The 15,824-nt window shown below is 42.4% G+C and overlaps 1 protein-coding gene and 1 long non-coding RNA gene across 5 annotated transcripts in view; one reads left to right on the top strand and one right to left on the bottom strand.

Annotated features, from left to right (window-relative positions):
• The window catches only part of LOC141080618 (uncharacterized), a 30,600-nt gene extending 26,377 nt beyond the window's left edge, over nucleotides 1-4,223 (bottom strand). The window contains exon 1 of the long non-coding RNA XR_012228974.1: nucleotides 4,177-4,223. This is a non-coding gene — a long non-coding RNA (uncharacterized lncRNA). The remainder of the gene's footprint in view (nucleotides 1-4,176) is intronic.
• Nucleotides 1-15,824, top strand: part of PUDP (pseudouridine 5'-phosphatase) — a 420,477-nt gene that overhangs the window by 24,211 nt on the left and 380,442 nt on the right. The gene's annotated exons all lie outside the window — the stretch shown is intronic.

The raw sequence follows: 15,824 nt of genomic DNA, 5'->3' as shown, positions 1-15,824 counted from the left end.
CCCAGAATTGCAAGCGGCGGAAGTTCACCGACTGCCATATTTGGACACCCAAGTGATGGGTGTCTCAATATGGAAACTGGTGGTGGTACCAGCCTCCTGCGTGGTACCACCAGGGGGATATAGTCACACACCACACGCACACAATGTATACACCATACACACACACTGTCTATGCCGTACACATCACACACACTGTATATGCCGTACGCAGCCTCTTGTGCAGTACCACCAGCGGATCACCATAGCGAACATGCCACTGCCAGGATCAACCAAATGACTCACTGATTGCAGCCATCTTTGTACAGGAGGAGCGCATGCACAGTTTTAATGTGACCGCCACTATCTTTCTGCAAAAAGAGGGCGGTGGTCTGATTTACTGCCCCTGCGCAAATTCTGCGCAAGAGCAGTGAATCATTCGGCTAATCCCGGCGACCGACTTGTCTACAGGCAGAGTAAGCCGGTCACATTAAAGTGGTTTTCCCATGAGCGAAAATTCATTTTAAAAATTGTCTGTCTGACCGTGTACGGAGCATAAGAAATCAATCCATGTGGATTAGAACAATGAACATTGTCCAGAACACATATTGAGAACCTTTAAAGCAATTTCATTTGTTTAAAAATTATTTTTTTATTAACCAGTATTAAAAAATTCATGAACCAATTAGTAAAAAATTATGTACAAGATGCCTCAATTAACATCACCACAATATCAAAATATATACATAAATATGAGCAGCCAAATGGACCATCAAGTATAGAGTTACGCAATAGAAAAATACAGGTAAGTATAAATTATATATATATATATATATATATATATATATATATATATATATAATATATATAGAGAGAGTACTAGATCTCTATACAAATTTTTAGCAGGATAATCATAAATACTATAGGGAAAAGGTACAAGTGCCTAAAAAAAGGTTTCCCGTAGAGTCACCTGCTAACCAGATCTATATAAAGAGATCACATCATTTAATTACCTATGTGTATGATGGGCCCATAAGGGTCCAAGAGAAAGTGCTCAGCACTTTCTCTTGGACCCTTATGGACCCATTATTGACCCATGGATTGATTTCTTAGTCTGATTTGAACCTTATGATACTTAATGGACTTTCTAATATTGATTTCTCCGTGTACGGAGCATTCCACATCTCCTGGGCAGGGGAGCAAGGAATAGACAATACTGACATTTACAGCAGGGGATCACAGAGGATTCATTTTGTGAGGTAAAATATTTCACTGTTTTTAAGCAATATTTTACTTCACAAAATAATTTTTCAAGTTGGTGTTATTGGAGCGCCCCGCGCAGGGCAGTGGGATACTCGGTACTGGGCCCGTTGACTTCAATGGGGGAACGTCACAGCGGCGGTGACCCGGTCCGTGGCCCTGGGGCGTCCAGTAAATAAAATAGGGGAAAGTTGTGTGATGTTGAAGTGTAGTAAAAATGAAGATAAAGTTTATAGATGATTAAATACGTGACGCCACCTGTGGTATTCTGGTCAGAGGCGACCAGCGCTGCTGTGTTGTTCTCCTGAGACTGCTGGTGTGTCGCAGCTGAGGTGAAAATAGCTCCCTCCCCACAGGTAGAGCAATAGTCCCAGGGCAAATATACTTGATTAATAGTTAAGATGGCGGTGGACGTTGGGGTGCAGAGAAATGAGAGGACACAGGGAGGAGCAGTTTCTTTACCTTTTACTGGCAATTGGTTGCAATCCAGAGTACCACATACAGGTGATGGATTGAGTCCGACTCGCCTGGAGGCATTCAGGGGATCCACCCTGCCAGGTGGGGGTTTGGGACCTTCCTTCTGCGCTTTGTGTGCGGGTCTCTGCTGTTTGTAACTAAGCTGTGACCCTCTATTTCTTGATGGTTTCTCTAACCTGTACGGCTGACAGCGTGAACCTATTCCATGGGTACGGTCCTTTTCACCGTCAGGCCCGGGCTGCTTATCTGCTGCCGTGCCCTCAGGTGTTTAATGTCACACAGGTACTTACAGTCACCTGTACTTTCAGGTTCGGCGATCAGGACATACAGCTCCTGACCACCAAGGACTCTGGCATCCCTTTTCTCTCTATTAGCACTTCGCACTGGGGTCTGCTATACGCAGTTTTTAGCTTCTCCAGAGCCTCTCTATTTCTGCTCTTGTCCCTTTCCTTCTTCACAGATCAGCTCCTGTTTCTGAACTCCTCAGAGATCAGCTCCCTTTTCTGAACTGACTGGACCTTCCAAAAAGATCTTTTTACCTCAGCTCAACTGTCTTGTCATTTGCTCACAGCTGCACTTGTTTCCATGACAACTTTTCAGCTCACTTCTAGCTGACTCACCAACCCCATCTGCTGGCCAGAATTTATAAGGCAGCTCCCTTTTCTGACGTGCAGCAGGAATTGTGATTTAATCTGTTACCTGGCATGGGGGCCCCCCTTCTGCCTCCAAGCATAACTTTACCTCCCTCTAATGGGTAATGTCACTGTGACAAACGGACTCTAGGGTGTCACATTATAATGTATTCTAATTTACTGAGATAATGACTTTTGGGTTTACATTGGCTGTAAGCCATAATCATCAGCATTAGCAGAAATAAAGACTTGAAACTGATCACTCTGTTTGTAATGACTCTATATAATGAGTTTCACTTTTTGAATTGAAGAACTGAAGTACATTAATTTTTTTGATATTTTAATTTTGTGAGAAGCACCTGTATTTCTCAAAAAAAACTATTAACCTTGTAGATATTGTGCCAAGTTTGCAAATGCGTGTTTTTCTATTTGTGGGGCTCATACTCAAATACTGAGTACATTGAGATGTTTTGGACATTGTATTTGCATTTTTTTTTCATAGTCTTCATATCATTATCATGTCCATTAATCCTCTGATTAAGGCTGGTTTCACATTAGCGCATTTTCAGCGCGCGCACGGCCGGGGGTAGCTCCGCCCCCGAGCCGGCTCTCTGCCCGGCGTGCCCGCCCCTTCCTTGTAGCGCCGCCTCCTAGCGGACAGCGGCGCCTGCGATCGGCGCACCCTATCTTTAGCATAGGGTGCGCCGATCGTGCGCAGGCCGTGCGCTAGTTGCGCTTTGACCTGCGCTGCGCACTTTTGACGGTGCGCCGTGCGCGCCAAAATCCGAAAAGTTTGATTTTGGCGCGCACGGCGCACCGTCAAAAGTGCGCAGCGCAGGTCAAAGCGCAACTAGCGCACGGCCTGCGCACGATCGGCGCACCCTATGCTAAAGATAGGGTGCGCCGATCGCAGGCGCCGCTGTCCGCTAGGAGGCGGCGCTACAAGGAAGGGGCGGGCACGCCGGGCAGAGAGCCGGCTCGGGGGCGGAGCTACCCCCGGCCGTGCGCGCGCTGAAAATGCGCTAATGTGAAACCAGCCTAACGAAGTTCCAAGACTTATCCTTTTTGTTGTTGTAATTTCAAAGTTGAAGGGAATCTGTCAGTCGGATCAACCCTCCTAAGCTGTCTAAATGGGCTTGTAGGTCATGAAAGTGAAATAAAGATACCTTGATATCTGTGATCTGATGTTCTATTCCAGAAAAATCCATGTTTTTCTTAATATGTAAATGAGGTTTTAAGATCTATGGGCTGGACACAGATCTCACTGAGAATCTGCCTCCAGACCTTATTTAAATGAAAGTGGGTGCTACCATTGTGAGACATGTAGATCAGGAGAGCAGACTGTCAGGGATTAAATGTTTCACACCGGTAACACACCCTTTAATTTTTAATAACCTCTTTAGATAGATTCTCGTGAAATCAGTGTCCGACGCTAGATCTTAGCAGCTCATTGACATATTAAGGAAAATGTGGATTTCTTTTGAATAACACTTTAGATCTTCGATATCAAGGTATCATCTTATTCATCTTCCTATGATATACCTGCTGATATAGACTGCTTAGGAAGCTTGATCCTACTGACAGATTCCCTTTATGAAGTGTATTATTATGATTACTAGGGCTGGTTTTCCCCAGTGCATTTTTAAATTGCGAATTTTATCATTTTTATTTTAGTTTTAAAAGTGCTCATTTAGTATAAAAATGTATTTACAACCTCTGTTTTCACTGTGTATAACTGCAGCAATTCAAAGTAATCAAACTAGAGGAACAAAAAAGCGCAATAGGGTCTTATCCGGGTTATTTTTAGAGGAATAAAATAGAGTTTACTCACCCTTTTCAGGAGAGGTTCAGGCATGTAGGATCAGTAGTCTGCTTGCTGCACATCCAAAGGTCAGCTCTGCGACCGCTTAAAGCTTCAAATTTTGGAATAAATTCATGGACTTCTGTGCGCTGCCAGACAAATTCACTAATCCAGGTTATGAGAAAGATTAACCGTTTATTTCCCGGGAAATGGTTAATCTTTCTCATAACCTGGATTAGTGAATTTGTCTGGCAGCGCACAGAAGTCCATGAATTTATTCCAAAATTTGATGCAGCAATTCAAAGACAGAGCAAAATACTGTTGTAATACACATAAAATACTTATGGAATACTGGGCAGGGAGGTAAAAAAAATATTCCGTTTTAGATCAGTAGATTTTTGCTAGAACTGTATAGCAATCAGCTTGACCAACTTCTGCTCTGCTACTCTTTTTTTTTTTTTTTTCAAGTTTAAATAGATCTCCACCAATGTGCATTAGATCAAATTTAACACAGCCAGGCTGGGAACTAGAAGTGTTATCAGAAGTTAGTAGTACTTAAAATTATAAGCCTGCAGATAAGTTTTAATGGTGCTAAGTGTGAGATCAAAAGCAAATTTAATTTGTTTTTGGAAACTTTTTAACCCCTTAATGACTGCCGATATGCCTTTTAACGGCGGTAGTTAAGGGTACTTAAATCACATGATTCAGGTTGGTTTTTACCAACTCCTGTTTTGCGATCACATCAGAGGAGAGAGAAATAGGGTCCTCGATCCCCCCCAGTACCTCCCGGTGCTCCTTGGCCCTCCTGCTTCCCCCCGATGGGCGTTGCTATCTTGATCCGGGAAAAAAATGGCTGGCGGGCGCACGCACAGTGCGCCTGCCGAGATCTGCCGGCCGGCACCCGGCAACAATAGGAAGATATTTACTATTAGTTCATTTTTGTCACTGTGATCAAAATAAAAAAAAATGTAAATAAACACCCCCTTTATCACCCCCATAGTTAGGGATGAATAATGAAAAAAAAGAAAATATATTTTCATTTTCCCATTAGGGTTAGAGTTAGGCTAAAGTTAGGGTTTGGATTAGGGTTAGGGATGGGATTAGAGTTGGGATTAAGGATAGGGGTGTGTTGGGGTTAGGTTTGTGGTTAGGGTTATGGTTCGTGTTGGGATTAGGGGTGTGTTGGGGTTAGGGTTGTGGTTAGGGTTATGGTTAGGCTTGGGATTAGGGATAAGGTTGTGTTGGGGTTAGGTTTGTGGATATTGTTATGGTTGGGGTTGGGATTAGGGTTAGGGTTGTGGTTAGAGTTACGGTTGTGGTTACGGTTTAAGCACATTAGGGGCTCTCCAAATGCGACATGGCGTCCAATCTCAATTCCAGCCAATTCTGCATTGAAAAAGTCAAACAGCGCTCCTTCCGTTCCAAGCCCTGCTGTGCACTCAAATAGTAGTTTACCCCCACATATGTAGTATCGGCGTATTCAGAAGAAATTGCACAACAAATTTTGTGGTTTATTTTCTCTTTTTACACTTGTGAAAATAAAAAAAAATTGGTTCTGAAATAAAATGTTTGTAAAAAAAAAAAAAGTTAAATGTTAATTTTTTCCTTCCACATTGCTTCCGTTCCTGTGAAGTACGTAAAGGGTTAATAATCTGCTTGAATGTGGTTTTGAGCACCTTGAGGGGTGCAGTTTTTAGAATGGTGTTACTTTTGGGTATTTTCTGTCATATAGATCCCTCAAAGTGACTTCAAATGTGATGTAGTTCTTAAAGAAAATGGTTTTGTAAATTTTGTTGTAAAAATGAGAAATCGCTGGTCCACTTTTAACCCTTATAACTGCCTAACAAAAAAAATTAGTTTCAAAAATTTTGCTGATGTAAAGTAGACATGTATGAAATGTTATTTATTAAGTATTTTGTGTGACATATCTCTCTGATTTAAGGGAATAAAAATTAAAAGTTTGAAAATTGCAAAATTTTAAACATTTTCGCCATATTTCCAGTTTTTTTAATAAATAAACGCACGTCATATCGAAGAAATTTTACCACTAACATGAAGTAAAATATGTCACAATAAACATTCTCAGAATCAGCGGGATATGTTAAAGCGTTCCAGAGTTATAACCTCATAAAGTGACAGTGGTCAGAATTGTAAAAATTGGCCCGGTCATTAAGCTGCAAATTGGCTCCATTACAAAGGGGTTAAGGCTTTTTTCACACCTGCATTGCAGATCTTGTTTGTAGTCCTCACCTCACACTCCATTATGTTTACACATACAATTGACATAAGACTGAAGGACCCCATTATAATAAAGGTGTCCGGCTTGCGGATTGTGGGGATTTTCCTATGACAGAACAGAAATACTGAAATTACTAACACAGATGTGAATAAAATCTTAGTTGAAACAAATCTTTCTTCCACCTATTCAATAATAAAGTTGTAGTGGTGATTCAAATGATTATTTAGGGGTCTTAAAGTCACAACTAATCAGATCTGCCTTGGGTAGCAGTTTGCTATTATATAACTAAATCAGAGGCTTTTAAAGGCAAATCTGATTTCATATCTCTTTACTTGGATCAAAGTGTAGCACGATCTGCCTGAATTCCATCAAGGTTGCTCTGAAAATGTTTGCTGGCAGCATTCCCTATGTAGGGCATTCAAAATAACGGAATAACTGCTTGTTCCAAATCAAGTTGTTGGAATGCACTGATCCACACAAAAAGCCCTGGGCTTTCTTCCATTTTACCCTTAGCTAAAAGTTTTCTGCTGTTTTCTGCCAAATTCCAACGCATTTATCACAACTGACAAAATCTTAGATATTCTTTTTATTTCAGACATCCAGAGGAAAAGACTAGGACGTTGAGCGAAGAGTAATTCAGACACATTTACATCATATTGTGTGATGATTTGTTTTTTTGAAGAACACATGAATTGTACTGTGTATTGGTTCTGTAGTTTTTTTTTCCCCCGTAATTATAATAGAACGTAAATAATTAGGGATGCGAGGACCCGTGGATGTTCGGGTTTGACCGAACTTTAATCCAAAGTTTGGTTTGGGTGCCAGAATGCTATCCAAACTTGAACCAGAAGTCGAACCCTGTAGAAGTCAAATGGGGACCCAAACGTTGATCCTGTAAAATGTGTGAGGCAGTTACCGGTATCACAAGTAGGGGTCGCTGTATGTTGCCCCCAGGATGCGCACAGAGGCGTATTGAGGGCGTTGCAGTCACAGGCGTAGCTGTGGTTGCAATGCATACTACAGTGAGTATAGGCCATAGGTTTCTAAATAAAAACCCTGCAGTATAGGGTTTGGATGTTTCAGGGTCAGTTTCAGTCTGGTGTTGGCATTAGTACAGTTCAGGAGGTTCTGCAGCGCTCCACCTGTGTGAGGCAATACAGGCCATCGAGCTAAATAACCAAGGCAGCTGAATAGCTTGGCACCCACAGCGTACACAGCGGTGCAGTCGCCCACAGCAACAGGTCAGAGGGGGACTGGCATGTTTAGTGACTGTAAACTAGAGGATTTAGTTCCCGGCTGCATTCCGGAGGATATTGTGTAGTGCTGTGAGTAGAACATTAACATGGTGGTGCAGTTGCCTATGGCAACCGGTCATGGAAGTGGACTGGCGTGTTTAGTGACTGTAATCCAGAGGATATGTACCCGGCTGCGAACTGGAGGTGGACTGTCTGGTTCCCAGCTGTGATCCGGAGGTGGACTGTCCTGTTTCCTGGCTGCTAACTGGAGGATATCATGTGCTGTGTCTTGCTGAGTTGAACATTAAAGAGAACTTTTGCTTTGAACTTTGCTGGGTCACTGCCTCATTACTGCACATTGTGCTACTGCTGCACTGCAGATGGTTGTAGTATGGGCTATGGGGCTGCCAAAGGGAATCACAATTTCTCTATCTCTCTTTCCTCCTGGAACTTCTGGGAGAAGTCTGAGTTCGGCATCGGACACTAGGTGTCCGGTACAAACCCCGAACTTTACACTTCGGGTTCACTCATCTCTATTAATACCATCCATGTAACTGTTCTTTGTAATGCAGCTTACACCATTTCAAGGGAATAGCATTGCCCTATTGCTAAGCCTAGGCAAGACTCATGGCATGGTACAACATATGCATGGCGTTTATACTCTCTCCATGGGTTCTTTGCATGGGTGAGCTATTGTGGCTTTCTTCAAAACTCCAGTGTACATGGAGTGTACTCCATTTTTCTAGTGCCATTTTCACTTGCTTTTATTTATTAGCAGGGGCCACAACTGTACAGTTGGACTACCACCAATTACACATCGAGGACATTTTCTAGTGATATCCCATACATTGCTGTGCTGGGATATTCATTTTAAGTCATTTCCTATATATTCAGTAGCTCATATCAGCCCTAAGTCTCATTAGGAATCGGAGTCAAATTAATGTTTATCTTCAGCAATGGATAGAAAACCAATCAGTATTTTTGTACAGTGTAGGGGGACATACAGATGTAGCAGCTATTATATTGACATGTGGCTACAGTAAGTTCTTATCAAAGCACGCCTATTTACCGCTTTCACGCTGCCACCATTTCCCATTTTAACTTTTGGCTTTTGTTCTCCCCTTTTTTTCAAGAGTCATATCTTTTTTTATTTTTCCCTTCTAACATCGGCTTGTTTTTTGCAGTGCAAGCTGTTCTTCTGAATGACACCATTCATTTGGGAAAAAAAAAATCCAAGTACGTTGAAATTGCAAAGGAAGTGCAATTTTACAATTGTTTCTTGTATTTATTTACCTTGTTCTCTATATGATAAAACTGACCTGGAAATATAATGCTCCAGGTCAGTACTATTATGTAGAATCCAAACATGCACAGTTTTATTTTTTTAATTTAGATAGTGAAAAAAATTTGGAAATTGTAAAAGAAAAAAAAAACTATTTTGCTTGTGTCGCCATTTTCAGAGACCTATAACGCTTTAAATTTTTGAGTTCTAGGGCTGTATGAGGACTAATATTTTGTGTTCTGAGCTGTTTTTACTCTCTGCCCATATACCCATCACACATCCTACATCCCATAGTCCCTTAGGCACATCTTCCCTCTAAACGGATCTCTGGTATGGAAGTTAGGGCAAATCCCTCAGCGCTCTGATTCTGACTCCAGACTTCTATTAAAGGGATCATTGGTATGGAAGTCAGGGCAACTCCACTCAGTGCTCTGGTTCTGACCCAAGGCCCCTCTTAAAGAGATTCCCGGCATAGAAGTGAGGGCAAATCCACTCTGCGCTCTGGTTCTGACCCCAGGCCCCTCTTAAAGGGATCCCGGTATGGAAGGGAGGGCAAGTCCCTCAGCACTCTGATTCTGACCCCAGGCCTCTCTTAAAGAGATCCCCAGTATGGTAGTTAGGACCATACCACTCAGCGCTCTGGTTCTGACCACAGGCTATAAAGATGATGTGGCATATTAGGGGTAGTAGTCCAGGGGCTCTGACGGGATAATGTGGGATATTAGTAGTAGTAATCCGGTGGCTCTAACGGGATGATGTGGGATTTTAGGGGTAGTAGTCTGGTGGCTCTGGCTGATGGGGATGATGTGGGGTTTTAATGGTAGTCGTGTGGCCCTGACGGTATGATGTGGGATATTGGGGTAGTAATCCGGTGGCTCTGGCTGATGGGGATGATGTGGGATATTAGTGGTAGTAGTCCAGTGGCTCTGAGGGGATGTCACAAACTCCCCTCTCCCGCTCTCTGACCACAACCTTCTATCATTCTCTATCAAGAACTGTCATCCCACCCAGGTCACCCCTACTTTCCACACTTTTAGAAACACACAGGCCATTAACACCCAGAATCTTATGAAAAACTTGCAGTTATAGTTGGCCCCCATCTCCTTCCTCTCATGTCCTGATTCTGCACTGAAGAATTACAATGAAACACTTCAAAGTGCCCTGGATGAAACTGCACCTCCTATACATAGATCAACTAGGTACAAACATCGACAACCGTGGCACACACTGCAAACACGTTTCATACAACGGTGCTTCAGGTGCGCCGAACGTCTGTGGAGAAAATCCAATCTACCTGAAGATTTCATCCATTATAAGTTTATGCTTAAAACATACACCACTGCACTTCACCTCTCAAAACAAGCCTATTTCAACACTCTCATCACCTCACTATCCAATAACCCGAAACATCTCTTTGACACTTTTCATTCCCTACTTAACCCAAGAGTGCAGGCCCCAACCACGGATCTCCATGCTGACGATCTGGCTAATTATTTCAAAGAAAAAATTGACCATATCCGACAGGACATTATCTCCCAATCTCCTCATACCATGGACTATCCTCTCTCCCCCACTGCATCTAGCTCACTCTCTGATTTTGAACCAGTCACAGAAGAAGTAATCAGGCTCCTTACATCTTCTCGCCCTACCACTTGCACCAGTGACCCCATTCCATCACATCTCCTCAGTCCCTTTCCCCTGCTGTCACCACTCACCTAACTAAAATATTTAACCTCTCTTCCGATATCTTTCTTTCCTCATTTAAGCATGCCATCATACAGCCACTACTTAAAAAACCATCCCTCGACCAAAACTGTGCCGCTAACTATAGACCTGTTTTTAATCTTACCTTCATCTCTAAACTCCTGGAACACCTGGTCCACACCCGTCTTATCCTTTATCTCTCAGATAACTCTCTCCTCGACCCTCTACAATCTGGTTTCCGCTCTCTACACTCTACTGAAACTGCCCTCACTAAAGTCTCTAATGATCTTCTAACAGCTAAATCTAATGGTCACTACTCCATGCTAATTCTCTTGGATCTCTCCGCAGCATTCGACACTGTGGATCATCAGCTCCCTCCTCACTATGCTTCGTTCCATTGGCCTCAAGGACACTGTTCTCTCTTGGTTCTCCTGTCTCTATGACCTGTCGTTTACTGTTTCTTTTGCTGGCTCCTCCTCCTCTCATCTTCCCCTTACTGTTGGAGTTCCCCAAGAATCGGTTCTAGGACCCCTCCTCTTCTCTTTGTATACTGCCCCTATTGGTCAAGCGATCAGTAGATTTGGGTTCCAGTACCATCTCTATGCTGATGACACTCAATTATACACTTCTTCTCCTGATAGCACCCCTGCCTTTTTGGAAAACACCAGTGATTTTCTTACCGCTGTCTCTAACATCATGTCCTCCCTCTATCTGAAACTGAACCTGTCAAAAATGCAACTCCTCGTGTTTCCTCCCTCTTCTAACCTACCTATGCCCGATATTGCCATTTCCGTGTGTGGTTCCACCATTACTCCCCAGCAACATGCCCACTGTCTTGAGGTCATACTTGATTTCGAGCTTTCATTCAACCCCCCATCCGATCACTGGCTTGCTCTTATTATCTGCACCTCAAAAACATTTCTAGAATTCGACCCTTTCATACTTTCGACTCTGAAAAAACTTTTACTGTTTATCTTATTCATTCTCGTCTGGATTGTTGTAATTCTCTACTAATTGGTCTCCCTCTTAACAAACTCTCCCCTCTCCAATCTGTCCTGAATTCTGCAGCCAGGATCATATTCCTCACCAATCGCTATACCGATGCCTCTACCTTGTGCCAGTCCTTACACTGGCTACCCATCCACTCCAGAATTCAGTATAAATTTATTACCCTCACCCACAAAGCACTCCGTGGCTCAGCACCACCCTACATCTCCTCCCTAGTCTTAGCCTACCACCCTACCCATGCCCTCCATTCTGCTAATGACCTGAGGTTAGCGTCCTCATTAATCAGAACCTCCCACTCCCATCTCCAAGACTTTTCACGTGCTGCGCCGATTCTTTGGAATGCACTACCCAGGCTAAAATGATTAGTCCCCAATCCCCACAGTTTTAAGCGTGCCTTAAAAACGCAATTGTTCAGAGTGGCCTATCACCTCAATGCTCTAACCTAAATATTCCTGTGTGGCTCACTTCAAATTTTTTTTTTTTACCATATCCAGGTTCCTCACATCATGTTCTCACATGCTTTTTGCATTTAATAGCTCTCTGTCTGTACTGTTACATATTTAGACTGTTAACTGGTTCATGCAGCAACAGGAACATCCGATTCTTACACTAGGGATGGTCCAACCAATAAAAGCAATTGTTACCATCCACCTTTCGTGTATCCCCTTTTCCCTTATACAGTAGATTGTAAGCTTGCGAGCAGGGCCGTCATTCCTATTGGTATCTGTTTTGATCTATGTGTTTATTGCTATGTTATGCTGTAATGTCTATTGTCTGTAGAAGTCCCCTCTATAATGTAATATGCTGCGGAATATGTTGACGCTATAGAAATAAAATTATTATTATAATTATTATGAGGGATATTAGGAAAAGAAAAGTTGTAGGATCACACAGCTGAACAATAAAAAAACAATTCTTTATTTCACACCATCATAAAAACGTGTAGATATATCTACAAACAGGTAAAAACAGAGTCACATTCTTACACGTTTCTGGCTATCAGCCCTTAGTCATAGAATTCACATTCAATGACTAAGGGCTGATAGCCAGAAATGCATAAGAATGTGACTCTGTTTTTACCTGTTTGCAGATATAGCTACACGTTTTTATGATGGTGGGAAATAAAGAATTTTTTATTGTTCAGCTGTGTGATCCTACAACTTTTTTTTTTTCCTCTCGTGATCAGACGGAAGTTTTTGGATCGCTGCTGGCAAATTCGGGGCTGCCAGGCACATTGACACTGTGAGGCATTCCGTTTTTCCCTGCATTTTTTCTGTTATGAGGGATATTAGTGGTAGTAGTCCGGTGGCTCTGACTGACGGGATGATGTGGGATATTAGAGGTAGTAGTATGGTGGCTCTGGCTGTCGGGATGATGTGGGATATTAGGGGAAATAGTCCAGTGGCTCTGACGGGATGATGTGGGATATTAGTGGTACTTGTCGGGTGGCTCTGACAGGATGATGTGGTTTATTAGGGGTAGTAGTCCGGTGGCTCTGGTTGACGGGATGATGTGGATACTAGTGGTAGCAGTCCGCTGGCTCTGGCTGCCTAGATGATGTGGGATGTTGGTGGTAGTAGTCCAGTGACTCTGACGGGATTATGTGGGATATTAAGGATAGTAGTCCAGTGGCTCTGGCTGACGGGAAAATGTGGGATATTATAGTGAATGGGGCTATGCTGAGTGGACGGTGCTTTACACCCAGCTTTATATATAATATTTATATAATATTAATATAATATATATATATATATATATATATATATATATATATATATATATATATATAGAGATATAATCATTATAATTTGGTATAAGTAACCGTAGTTAGTTACTATGCTCGGGCAACGCCAGGTTCTTCAGCTAGTATTGCGCGCTAATGTTTTTCGGCTTTGCCCGCAGTTGGACAAAGCATACTGCACACGTACGGGAGCCAATTCGAATGCGAACGCGCGGGACCTGTACCCGAACAACTCTATTCACAGAACGGAATGCGTACAGCACGCTAATGAGGGGTGGAGAGAGGGACCAAAACAAACATCCATCGGACCGGATCGAGGATATTTACATACAGTGCGGGAGCAATATGATAGGTTTTTATAGGGGATTCATGGGGAGTCAGGGGGTTTCACAAGTAGTTGGGGAATGTATAGCTCACACTCTATTAGATGATATTTTTAGTTGATAGGCCAAAAAACTGGTGACAGATTCCCTTTAATTGCATGTATATTTCTATAAGTTTGGTAAGTGGTGTGTCCTGAGCGAAATGACAGTTCTTGACAGAGAATTTAAGAAGGTTGTTGTTCGAGAGGGGAGTTAGTAAAATCATGCACTAAACATAGCCGGGAGAAAATCTGGTCCATCGTATTCCTATTGTCATGCGTAGGAGAGTTAGTAAGTTGTGAAAGGCTGAGCGGGGGGTTAGAGATGAAGAATGAGCAGCAGATGGGGAGGTTGGATCATCAATAGGGATGTTAAAGTCCCCCCATGATGAAAGTGGGGATGTCTTAGGATAGAAAGTGTGGAAGCCAGGTGGCACAGAGGAATAGACGGAAGGCCTTGGAGGGCTATACACATCCGTCACTCGCAGGGAGAAAGGCTATAAGTCTTACAGTGTGAACCTCAAAAGAAGGGAAGATAAGTGTAAGTACTTGGGAGTATGACCAGAAAAGTACGTTTTGTTGAAAAGAGCAGCCCAACACCTCCTCCTTGTCTGCTCTCAGGTCGGGGGTATGAAAAAATGTAGTCCACCATACAAGAGAGCAGCAGCGGTGGTGTCCGACTGATGGGTCCACGTTTCAGTAAGAGCCAAAAGGTTAAGGGAATTCAAAAGGAAAAAGTCATGGATTTAGGAGAGTTTGTTACATGTTGATAGCAGGGCTGTGGAGTCGGTAAGCCAAACCTGCGACTCCGACTCCTCAATTTCCCTTACACCGACTCCAACTCCAACTCCGACTCCGACTCCCACACATATTGCTTATATTTAAGTGAAAAATTTATTGTAGTACAATGTGAACCTCAGACATTTAATCATTTTTATGATCCAATAATCAAGATATTTATATAGAACAGAATATATATTGGTGTACTACCCGGTTTTCATTCTTTTTGGTACAGATACGATATGGATAGATAGAGCAGATTTCTAATCAGCTTTTGCTATTGAAAACATTATCTATGAGCTCAAAAACCTTTCAGGTGATGCAGTTTTTTAAAAAGATGATCAGCTTTTGCAGCTGAAAAACGTATCCTCAAAAAACACAGGAAAAACGCTGTGTGTGAATGTAGCCTTAGATCAGGAATATAACAGCCATTTATAGGACATTTCATAACTTTCCCAAACTCCTATGAAAAAATATTCAGCACATCCTGCATTGAATTACTGTACCCAATTTATTATATATTTTAGGAGTCGGAGTCGGTCCATTTTATACCGACTCCAACTCCGACTCCACCAAAATGAGCACCGACTCCGACTCCACGACTCCGACTCCGACTCCACAGCCCTGGTTGATAGTGAGTTCAAGAGGGCACAGTTAAAGGGTATAGAAGGCATTCAAGGAATATTAATGAGATTCTCAGGGTTTCTGAGTGTATCAGGAAAGGAGTTAAAATTTGGCAAGATATCTCCTGTGACTAGGGGAAGTAGATCAGAGACAGTGAGCAGATGGTGAAGTGATTTTTGAGAGCGTCTCTTGAGTTTTTCGTGGCAGGGAATGGATCTGTGCAGTTTAAGTCTGTGGACCAACATGAGAGTCCTACATAGGAGAGGGGAGGAGAGAGTGGCTGGTATGAATCGTGTGGATAGCTTGTGAAAGCACGGTAGATATGAGTGACTGCAGCAGCGAAAATATAAATGGTACAAATACATAAGGTGAATACATTTTTCAGTACAAATGAACTGGGCACTAATTTGTTTAATGTCTTGCATGACTTTCCTATCACATGTTTTCAAAGAGAAAGATCAGAAAAAGCCACTGCCAAATGACTCTTGCAACAGCTTATATCCTGATTAAGTGCTTAGATGTTAAAGTTCAAGCTGCCCATCACTTTGCCCAGAAAGATGTCTGAAGCAACAAAATAGAGTCAGGAAGCCAAAATACACATTAGACTGTAGGCCGATTCTGCTGTCAGTGGGTTTAGACAACTTTTGTTTAATGTGTGTAGCAGCCGTTAGTGAGCGATATCCTATTAAACATTTTTGTGTTAG

Source organism: Dendrobates tinctorius, unplaced genomic scaffold (genome assembly GCF_039654945.1).
Source record: "Dendrobates tinctorius isolate UK_male_01 unplaced genomic scaffold, ASM3965494v1 ptg000016l, whole genome shotgun sequence".
NCBI lineage: Eukaryota > Metazoa > Chordata > Amphibia > Anura > Dendrobatidae > Dendrobates > Dendrobates tinctorius.
This window is presented reverse-complemented; position numbering and strand designations above follow the sequence as displayed.